General features: G+C 41.3%; 1 pseudogene; it reads right to left on the bottom strand.

Annotated features, from left to right (window-relative positions):
- Positions 1-48: 48 nt before the first annotated feature.
- Positions 49-520, bottom strand: LOC148853162 (non-specific lipid-transfer protein 1 pseudogene; annotated as a pseudogene).
- Positions 521-11,752: the final 11,232 nt, after the last annotated feature.

Here is an 11,752-nt window from a genome sequence, read left to right as displayed (position 1 = left end):
ATTTATTCAGTCCTGACTACTCCTGATTTTGCTTCCATCTAATTAAGTTCATCTCACCCTGCAATATAATTAAAAAGTAGTTAGAACCAATTAAAAACTGTGGCCAAGCCGGCCAAGACGATTAGACGAAGACGGAGGAAGAAGGCAATTAAACTAATAACCTGGAGCAATCAGTAGAGGGACTGATCTTGTAAGGGAAGTTTACTCCACATTTGCCGGGGATGGAGTTAGCAAGACCGAGATTGAGACCAGGGATACTAGTTGCCGCAGATTTCAAGCATTGACATGTGGCCTGACGGTCCGCCGTTGTCTTAGCAGCGGAGTTTAAAGTTCTTACACCGCTGCAACATGCCGGGGGCAAAGGTCCACCCTTGACGAAGTAGTTGACGCAGGGGGATAGAAGGCTGGCTAACTGACCACATGATATAGCTGCATCCACATGTACATCAGGACCACTACTGATTATCATGCTCAACACCGCCACTGTCAAGCTCAACTTCATAACTCCGTAGCTAGCCATGCCCCCCGCCGTTAATAGCTGCTAATTCACCGGGGATCGACTATCTTATCTTTCCTACAAATTTCGAATAGTAACTAGATCTCTCTCTCTCTCTGGGCTCGACAAGTCGACAGCTCCCTGGCCTGCTCTTTCTTTATATAGACATGTTTCATCAGTGATTCATCGAATCGAATTACAAACTGTGCAATTGTGCATTCCATTGTGACCGCTGACTAGCTTCCCACTTTACATCATGCACAATGCCAAAACTGATGGAATGCCACTTTTGAAAAGTCTTCCCAAGTACTGGACTGCACCTACTGTCTGGCTGCCCTGCCTTAAGGCTCGAGTTGGGCTACGTGCCAATTTCATTTGCCCTGCTGTAAAACTGTAAATGCATGGGAATACAAATTAGTGTGAATTCTGATTTGATTCTCTTCACATTTGATTTTGTCTTATTGTTTGTGAAAAGTAAAATATAGGATATATAATTAAACGGGTCCCCGCTTCGAACGAAAGAAGATGGAGACTGGAGGAGAGAGATATTTGATTAGGAGCCAGCCTCTCAGCCGGCACGAAACAACATGACGTGGTCCCCATTTTATACCACAGAGAATTGAGCTGAAGGGAAAATAGTGTTTTACGAAGCAAAAAAGCACAGATTCTTCATTCTTGTCAATGGGTTTGCTAGTTGGGTCAAGTCTAGAAATTTCCAGCAGCACAGTATTTGCAGGATCGATCAAAGGAGTCATTGAATTATTCTTCACATGAGAAAGATTGAAGGGAGATTCTTGACTAGAAACGAGCTCGCCGTGTGTTCTTGTTGTAGATTCATCCGAAAATAAAATAATTAATCTGACTGTAAATTAAGAACTGTGGATATTTCCCTTAGCTCCCAAAGTTTAAAAATTTTACTAAAAATGAAATCACTAGATCAAATACATATACGCACATTGCCCGTCTTATCCCTAACCCAATATGAATTCAGATTTAATCCTCCCCAAACCATTTTCACACAATCTTTACAGTGCATTAAGAACATCCCATGCTTGTATATATATTTAATTTATGCAGAGACATTCTCAATACACGGCTGGAAGAAGCTGTGAAAAGAGTGTGAGGACTAAATCAAAATTTTGCTTTATTTTCCATTTACAACAAGGCAAAGGGTAAAATAATAATCTACCAACATCGCTTAGTCTATTTAATGTCAAATTACTGACTTGGGGTTCTTGAATGTTTTGATAAGTTATGGTCAATTTAATAAATATATGAAAGAAAATTCTTCTTGGGATATTAATCTAAAAAAGGGTACCTCATTGCCCATGGAGAGATCCTCCATTTCAGAGATTTACTAAAAAATGGCATTAGGAAGCAAGTTGGTAATGGCCGAACTATTAGATTCTTGAATGACAAATGGGTAATCGACAAACCTTTATCAGAAATAGTTTCTAATGAAAATGAGGAGAAACTGGCAATATTATGGTTTCGGATATGATTGAATTAGAGAGGGAGTGCTGGCATGAACCCAGAATTTGAGCAATTGTTCCTAATTTTGTATGGGAAAAAATCAAATCCATATTTATCTCTACTAACCAGATTGACGATAGAATTATATGAGAGGGAACCTCTACTAGAATATTTACTATTAAATCAGCTTATTTTCTGAAATGTTCATCTATTTTAGGGGCTAATAACACTAAAAATTGGCTTAACATCATTTGGAACATTAAGAGCCCACCAAAGATCAAAACCTTTCTCTTTCTTCTCTTCCAAAATAAATTCCCTTAAAAAATGCAGCTTAAGCTCAGTTTGGAAGGAATACGAATACAAACATATAGAGTGTGAGATCTTATCTTTTGTATTACTTTGTATGAATTTGCACTGTACATATTTGTATTTGTATTCTTTCTAAACCGAGTCATAGGAAAAGAAGTTTTGATATAGATGGATCATGTAGCTTTTGCAATGAGGAGGAAGACAGAGACCATATTTTCAAATTTTGTCCTTACACATGTCAAATTTGGACTATCCTTAGTGACCTGTTAGAAGGCCCTAAGGATAGTGATCAAACTCTGCTTGACTGGTGGGTCAGACATTCCAAAAAAAAAAAAAAAGGAAAACAAAAAACTCCTAATTAAAGAAAAAATCGCATTCATTTTGTGGGCTATTTAGAAAAATAGAAATCAGAAAATTTTTAATGACATTGCGATCCCCCCTCAAACAATTCTTGATTAAGCTTTTCATGCTTTCATGGAAAACTTGGAAATAGAAAAAGAAGCAGCTTGATGAGGGGGAATTTGGCCCTCCAATGACATTATGACACATGGCATCTTGGAACAGTTGAATGACACATGGACACCACCTAAGCAATGACTTGGATTTCCAGATCGCAGTTTCTCTTCGCCCTGACCTGACGACCTGCCTTCACCGCCAACCTGGTGACCTCGACCACAACTCAGGTCGGCTAGAAGCACTTCGTCCAGGGCCGACCTGTAGCACCTTGTCACAGGTTGAAGTGACATCGACACAAGGAGCAACCTCCCTCGAAGTTGTGCCGGCCTAACTGAGGTTCAGATGGCCACCTGTGAGACATGCTTGTCGACAAATTCGACATGCATATCCCGACACTCTCACATTTCATGGAAGTTGGTTCATGTACCAAACGTTCCGGAGGGTGGTCAACGTGCATGGTGGTTACCTTGAGGGATCTCAGACCGGTTAGGCGACCTTCCGAAAATCTCGGATGCAGTGCATGAAACTCACACCAGATAATGCCTATATAAAGGCACCAACCCCAATGACACAGGGAGAAGGCGAGTAAGCACATTCTATCTCTCATACTTTCTGATTTTTTAGCCTGCGATCTACTACGAGAGTACTAACTTAATCATCGAAGCGACCTCACTGGGTTAGCCACCTTGGGTCCTCTAACATTGATTCCTTGCTGATTTCTCTGAAGTGCTATTAAGCTCGGCAATCAACCTAGCTTGGCACCCAATCTACCCGTAGTTTGGCCTAGTCATCTTGGCATCCAAGTCCTCATCCAACAAAAATCCTCCGCTTCGGTCTCTGAGTCATCGACCACCTAGAAGTAGTCCGAACAATAGGGTGCTACCAAAAAAACCCTTCATCAATTGGCGCCGTCTGTGGGAAATGCTACAAGAAGCTAAGTTCTCACCTTCTAAAAAGCTAAGTCCTCATCTTCTAGAAAGCTAAGATCTTGCCTTTTAAACATCTAAGTTCTCGCTCTCTAATTTCCATCTTTTATGAACTAAAAAACATTTTTGAGCAGCACCAACATCCAAAATGAATATCAATTACTAGGGGGCACGAACATTTGTGATGAACCTTGAGAACTCCCCTGTGACAATTAGACAAGTCCAGGCCGAACCTAGTATTCCCAGTCCCCCAGATAAATACATTGCTATTGCATGTGAACACCCCTCTCCCCACAGTAGAGCCATCGGCGGTTCCCGTCGGGATTGAAGCGTGGTAGTTCTATGAGATGAAGCATGAATTTCTAGATCTGTGCATGGGAGAAGCCTGATGTAGACAACAGCAGAACGACCTCAACTCATCCTCAATAGCAATAAGCTAGGATGAGGCCTCATCATCCCCATTTTGTGAGGTCACCTTTACAAGTCGAGCTCTTCGTGGCTCTCGCCGGAGCCGGCAGCCAACAAACTGCATGGACGCCCTTGTAGGTCGAGCCTTCCAAGGCTCCCGCGTGAGATAGCGACCTAAATTTAGTAGTGCTTCCTCCGCAGGTCGAGCTCCTAGTGGCTTCTTGTAGGAGTGGATGACCGGCGTCACAGTGAGGCTAATGCAGTGCAGCCATGGCCCCGAACTTCCGAGTCACGCTGACAACAGCTTTATGTATCAACAGCCCTAACAAGGGGGGTAGAACATGTGCGTTGTGGTCTTGCAAGCACTCACCCAAGAAGATAATCCCACGATATGACGTAGAAGTAGCCATATGAGAAGTTACTACAGAATGACCACCCACTTAGGCAGAGAGGTCAGGCTGCACGTCGGCTAAATAATATTATGGGGAGTGAACTATGAGTGGCTCTCAGAGTCCAAGGGCCACGACGCCGAACAAATAGTGACCTTGGTGCTAAACATGAAAAAGACCCAGTCGCCTCTTCGGCATGGGCAACTTAAGACCCAATCGCCTCTTCGGCATGGGCAACATAAGACCCAGCTGCCTCTTCGGCATGGACGGAGTAAAAAAGCAATTCATGTCCAGACCCATCGGTGTGTAGACAGGTCGGGTATATACCATTCCACCTCAGCTTCATGAGTGTGTAGAAGAAGATAGAAAAAAAGAAAGAGAAAAAGAAGTAGAGGAAGGAAGACTAGTTCAGCACAAGAAAGAGAAAACAAAGGAAAGACTAGTTCGCTTTCAGCATTATGATAGACGCAAACTTGGCCGATCTCTTCATAGTAGACCTCCACCTCGGTTTCAGGCTCCGCATTGAACTCGCTGGCTACTCTCTGGAGAACCAGCTCAAGGGACAATATGTCGAAGTCTACCTAGGTGGAGCGACCTGATAAAACAATCACACAAAACCCCTTCTTGAGGACGACATGATGATCTTTGCTTTTGAGGTACTTAGTTATATAGTAGAACCCCTTGATGGTTGCATCCCTAATAAGGTAAATGTCCTCATGGTACCTATTTTACCTCTCATCGAGGGGATGAATTTGCTCTTGTGCACTGATAATCAAGACTGCGAGGTCCTGTGTAAGGTTGCAAACACTTGGACTCTTCTAACATGAGAAGCAAATTGGACCGACGCTTATCAGATCAGTCATTTTGGGCCAAAAGGAGCGGTCTACTCCCTTCGCCAAGGTACTTTCAGCTCGGTAGTGGGGGCAATTGATGAGGGCGGATTTGGCCCTCCAAAGACATTGTGACACATGGCATCTTGGAACAACTGGATGACACATGGACACCACCTGAGCAATGACTTCGAGTCCTAGATCGCAATTTCTTTTTTGCTCGGACCTAGCGACCTGCCTTCACCGCCAACCTGGCGACCTCGACCACAACTCAGGTCGGCTAGAAAAACCTCGTCCAGGGCTGACCTGTAGAACCTTGTCACAGGCCGAAGTCATCTCGACGCGAGGAGCGACCTCCCTCGAGGGCGTGCCGGCCTATCTGAGGTCTAGATGGCCACCTGTGAGACATGCTCGCCGATAAATTCGACATGCATATCCCGACACTCCCACGTTTCACGGAAGTTGGCCCACATACCAAATGTTTCGGAGGGTGGTCAACGTGCATGGTGGTTACCTCCGGGGATCTCGGACCAGTTAGGTGACCTCCCAGAAATATCGGATGCGGTGCGTGAAACCCACACCGAACAATGCCTATATAAAGGCACCAACCCCAATGACACAGGGAGGAAGCGAGTAAGCACATTCTAGTTCTCATACTTTCTGATTTTTTATCCCATGGTCTACTACGAGAGTATTAATTTAATCATCCAAGTGACCTCATTGGGTTGGCCACCTCGGGTCCTCTAACATTGATTCCTTGTAGGTTTCTCTGAAGAGTTACCCAACTCGGCAATCAACCTAGCTTGGCACCCAATCTACCCCCAACTCGGCCTAGTCAGCTCGACATCAAAGTCCTCATCTAGCAAAAATCCTCTACTTCAGCCTTTGAGTCATCGGCCACCTGAATGTAGTCCAAACTACAGGTTACTGCAAAAAAATCTTTCATCGCAGCCATAGATACTTTTCACAAGATTTGGAAGTCCACCATATGGTTTGCTCCCTCTCAGGACAGCATAAAAATCAATTTTGATGCTTATCGTATCATAGATGGTCATTGTACTGCTACTTGTATTGCCCGTAATCATCTTGGTCGTGTATTGGAATGCCAAAACTGTCAAGATTAGATATTGTACACTTAATCAAGCGGAAGTGTGGGCTGCCTGGGAAACCATTAAAGTAGCCTTGAAATTCCAACAATTCTCAATCACTATTGAAAGCGATTCAAAGTTGGTGATATCGTATCTCAACCAAAAGATGAAACCGCCTTAGAATCTGAAAACCACCGTTAAGAGCAGCCTCAGGATGAAGAAGCGAACCTGGCCACGGATTGGATGGCTCGTGAAGTTTCTCCCCTCCCCCTTCTCTTTTTTTTATTTGTTTTGTTGACTTTTGGGGTCACACTACCCCCATTTGTTATAGTGCTCGTTGGTTTTATTCAAAAAAAAAAATAATAATAATTATGCTGAAGTTAAGAAAAAATGTTGAAAATTCAGGTAAATTTTAAACAATTTTCCAAAATTAAAAAATTAAATAATGTCCAAAATTAAACAATTATGAACGGCAATACCACGCGGTGCTCTTTGCTTGACCGTGTTCGTATGTTATCATTGCATATTTGCATTACATTTTCACACCACTTATATATAGTGGGGGTAGAGATAAAGAGGCATGGCGGCTCCATCTGATGTTCACATAATAATAATAATAATAATAATAATAATAATAATAATAATAATAATAATAATTATTATTATTATTATTATTATTATTATTATTATTATTATTGGAGATGTGCATGTGCAGCATGCATCTAATAAAGGCTTAAGGCTTGACCAGCAATTCAAAATCAAATAGGGAGGGTTCAAACTCGGTCGCTCTTCATTCCACCCAAGTTCCACTATCATCAAATTGGAAATTTTGATTATTTATTTATATTTCTTTGTAATTTAATGGACATTTTGACATCCCATTTAAACTGAGATCTAGAAATTTTTTCTACAGAAAAAGAAAAAAAAAATGAAAATCTATCCTGTTGAAAAGTCTATTATGAGTCAATGATAATTGGATGAGAATGGCCAATCATGATATACCACTGTGTGATACTGACATGCATGTATTGTTACGACTTACGATTAGAACAATGGCCCACCTGATGATTCAGTCCCGTTTCACTTCCATCCCTAATTCCAAATTATATCGAATCAATCGTTAAGAAATAAGAAGTTGATTCGGGCACAAGTAGGAATGGCAACGGGTGGGGTGGAGATGGGGGAGCCTTTTTTTTTTTTTTTGTTTTTGTTTTTATGAAAGTCTTCATTTCTGTTGCCGTTGCCGTTCCTGTCCTTGTTAACGGTGATAAGGTTATTCCCATCCTTATCTTTACGGGGATTCTTATTTCTGTGAGGATTTTCATTCGCTGTGATTTTTTATAATGTCAATCATTTTATTTTTTGTTTTTAGTTTTTTTTTTATTTAAAAAATAAAAATAAATAATTAAAAATTATAATCATTTTAGAAAAGACTCAAACATATTATTTTTAAAAATATTAATATATAGATACTTATATAAATGTTTGTAAATATATATATATATATTAGTGAAGAGGCCATAGAGCGGGGATTGAGTTTTCGCGAGAAAGAGAGTGCCCTCTCCATTCCTACTCTATCCCGTCAACGTAGATGAAAATTTTCCCATCCCCATCCATTGAAGGGGAAAATCATCCCCATCTCCGCTCTATTCGGAGTGAATCCCCAAAAAAAAAACAGAAAAAATGAAAAAAAATTACCATTCTTAAACATACGGTTATGAATACACACGGAATCACGGACAAGGGAAAATATAGAAAAAAGAAACAATATGGTATTTGAACACGCATTCATGCGTGGCCTAACTTGGTTTAACTTTTGACAAAGACCTGATCAATAGGCAAAAGCGATATCCCATATGGGTCTATTAGTGGACAAAAAATCAAGTCAGGGCGGCCGACCTTAGGTAAAAGTCATAAGTGGAAATCTCGGTGGCCTAGCTATAGTTGACTTGACTAAGAATATCGGTGACTCCGAGACAAGACCAGGGTTGTTCGGCCGGTTGTCCGTAGCGCCCCACGAAGAAAAAATATAAAATACTACATTTACAAGCTTCTACCGTTTGATTTGGATTGGCGCCAATTAAGCGACCATCTCTCTCCACTACTAGGATTATCGGCAATTGCGGCTTGATTCTTGCTAATCTATTTGTTTTCATGCCCATTGAAAGGAACGCTGATGGCAAGAATTTTCTTAGTCGTAGCTCTTCAATTGAAAGGAATTCTGATACCCCCCCCATTATCCCATCCTATTTTTTTTTTTGTTATTGGGCAATCCTCTCTCCCTTGCTTCTTAAAATGAATAAAATGTAAAATATTTTGCTGGTTGAACATTTTTACGTTTGGTGTAAATATTTATTGATGCAAAAATATATTGATGGGGCTCAACATCAATCGATTGGTTTAAATGAGTGAACAGTTGTTGCAAGGTAAAAGGTATGATCTTGGTTTTTAAAATCGTATTGGTGACCAAACCGGTTAGCGGTCCGGTTACCGGTTCGAATGGTTCGGACCGTTCTAACAAAAATAAAATAAAAAAAAAATAAAAAAAGTTAAAAAAATGGTCAAAATGGTTCAAACAGTTTGAACGATTAACCGGCCCATTCAGTGGTTTATTGACCAAAGGGAAAAAAACGGAAGTGACCGATTCTTAGTTTTTCCGGTCTGACTATTACATTGCTTCCTTAGTCTAGTATGATTGTTGATATAAATAATTACAGGGGTACACCGCCTCAAGCCAAACCTGAAATCAGCCCATGTACGGAGCTACCTTTACACATTAGCTAGCATAATTGTTACAAGATCGATGATGGGTCTTGGAATTTTCACAAGTTACAAAAATGCTTCACCTCACCTGAAACTGAAACAAACAACGCACAATACATTAACACAAACCCATCTATTTACATACATAGAGACATACGTAGACCATAATATGATGCTACTGTGGAAAAGCTAGCTAGCAATCATCTAGCGAGGAAGCAAAAGAACAGTTAATAGATGAATTTTAATGGTGGGAAAACCTCCCCTCCCCTCACATATGCCTTTTAATGGGAGGGCTCTGTGTAACAATGAAATTATACACCCCAGGCATCTATTTGTTCAACTCATGGTTTTTAAAATCGGATCAGACTGGATGGCCGCATCGGAAAAATCGGGAATTGGTTACTTAATCGGTTTTGTTTTACCTTAGAATCGTTATTTTTCAAAAAGCTATTGATTTGATCAGCAAACCATTGATCAGGGCGGTTGAATCATTTAAATCGTCCAACCGTTTGGCAGTTTTTTATTTTATTTTTAAATATTTTTATTTTTTTGTCAGAATGGGCCATCTACTCGGTTAGAACATTTGGACTGTTCAACCTGGAAACCAGACCCCTGACTGCTCCGTTGCACGGTTTGGTTTTAAAAACCTTGGTTCAACCAAGTAAGCAAAATGCATAAGGTCCAATGAATCACGGGCCCAAACTTCTTCAACAGCCCAAAGTGGAAGCAAGTTTCTACACAACTAGAATTGCTAATAATCAAGAGAGGTTAAGAAAGAGTGTTAGTAGGTCAAGTGCACTCCTGAATATTTTGAGTTCTATTTATAGACCCTTTTATGACTGTTGGGTTTGTTCCAAAAGATAAGAATTACCCACAAATCTCTCTAAACGGTTGGGATTAGCCTCCACTAGGATGAGACACTTGTCTCTGGTTGTTGAGACATTTTCTCATCCAACAACTACTCTAGTGGACCAGGTTTAAAAGAGATAAATGAAAATAAATTTTATTTTATAGGAAAATAATAAATAATAATAATAATTGAAAAGAGGTGTTGATTGTGTGTACATGTTGATCCACATAAAGCAAATACTCCATCGATCGTGTAGTTATTCCCGTTGGCCAACAGATAATCCTACACGTTGAGGATGATAAATATCGAGGGCCATAGGCCACTCGATTCAGCAAAGACTGCATGGTACAGGTTCACAGCTTTGAGGAGATCTAATTTGGAATGGTAGTAGTTTCTGCAAGATATTCACTGATGGTTTCTATGATGCTTCAAATAACAAAGCTCGTTTTGGCCATGTTATAAGCTCTAATAACAAGATCTCCTCTTTGCAGCAGTAAACAAATACATGGCCACCAATCCACATGATGTTGAGTATAGAGGAATGATTGAAGCACCGAAAGCTTCTACTCCAGAGAGCATGGTTTTCAAAACCGGACTGGACCGAATGGTTGGATCGTAAAAACCAGGAACCAATTAGGTGACCAGTTCTGTTCTTCCCCAAAATTGAGATTTCTCAAAAATCACTGATTTTGGTAAGCAAACTGCTGGTCCGAGCGGTTAACCGTTTGAACGGTTTTGACAATTTTTTTTTAATTTTTTTAAAATTTTTATTTTTTTTGTCAAAACAGACCATCAAATGATCGGTCCCCCGATCATTCGACCCGGTAATTGGACCCCTGATTGGTTTGAAAACCATGCCAGAGAGAGATTGTGGGTCACTCGCATCACAGTAGTAACTCTTTCAAGCAGATCTTGGCATTTTTATTTTTTATTTATCAGCTCTATTACACAATACACACAATGTTATCACTAATTATCACCTTCCTTATTCCATGGAGTTTATCTCATCCTGCAATACAATTAACAGAAGCTGAAATTAGCAAGTACATGTCGCAAGATGTGATTGGTAGCCCTGGAGTTAAGGACACCAATTCTCAAAGGCTGATGTAGTGTGAGCTTGCTTGTTGTTGGACTTAGTACCGGCTAGCTCAAAGTATTGAAGGCAAGCTGCTGCAATGTGCCCTTTGATGGAGCGCAATTCGGCCGGTCTTAGCTGTCAATGAACTCGCCTTTGAGCTAGAGCGTCGGGGGGCCTGAAACGGGGAAGATGAGAGAGCTCCGGGGGGAACCCGGTGTGATAACTCCGAAGCTCAAGTCAGTAATCTCTCAAAGGGAAATTGAAGACCAGATAGCGCAAAGTTCACATACCTTGTTTGTTGGGGGCAGGGGGTTCTTATAATCACTTTGTGCACTCGCTCCGAGGCCCTTGTCAGTTCGGATATGATCGCCCTTGCGTCTATCAATTCGGCCGTCGTACTTTCTGCTGGGACAGAACCGTCACTGCCTAACCGTCTCTCTAACTGGAGATGGCGGTGGCAGGTGGCCGTTTAGAGTGCAGCCATCAAGCGTTAGATCCCAAGTCAGTCCGGTGCGGCGCCCTCAGGTACGGACTTCCTCAGTGTCAGGCATGGTACGACTTGTTTGGTTTTGGTGCTCAGAAGGTGACACAGAGTGGTGAGCGAGGCGAAGTCTTGAGTTCGGAGGTATGTATAGGGCGGGCCAGTTTGGCGAGGTGTACCCCGAACTGTTACAAGGTTGGCCAGT

Source organism: Nelumbo lutea, chromosome 5 (assembly GCF_056320005.1).
Source record: "Nelumbo lutea isolate HS-2025 chromosome 5, American lotus-T2T, whole genome shotgun sequence".
In the NCBI taxonomy this organism is placed as follows: domain Eukaryota; kingdom Viridiplantae; phylum Streptophyta; class Magnoliopsida; order Proteales; family Nelumbonaceae; genus Nelumbo; species Nelumbo lutea.
Note: the sequence above shows the minus strand (reverse complement) of the source record. Positions and strands in the feature narration are given on the sequence as shown.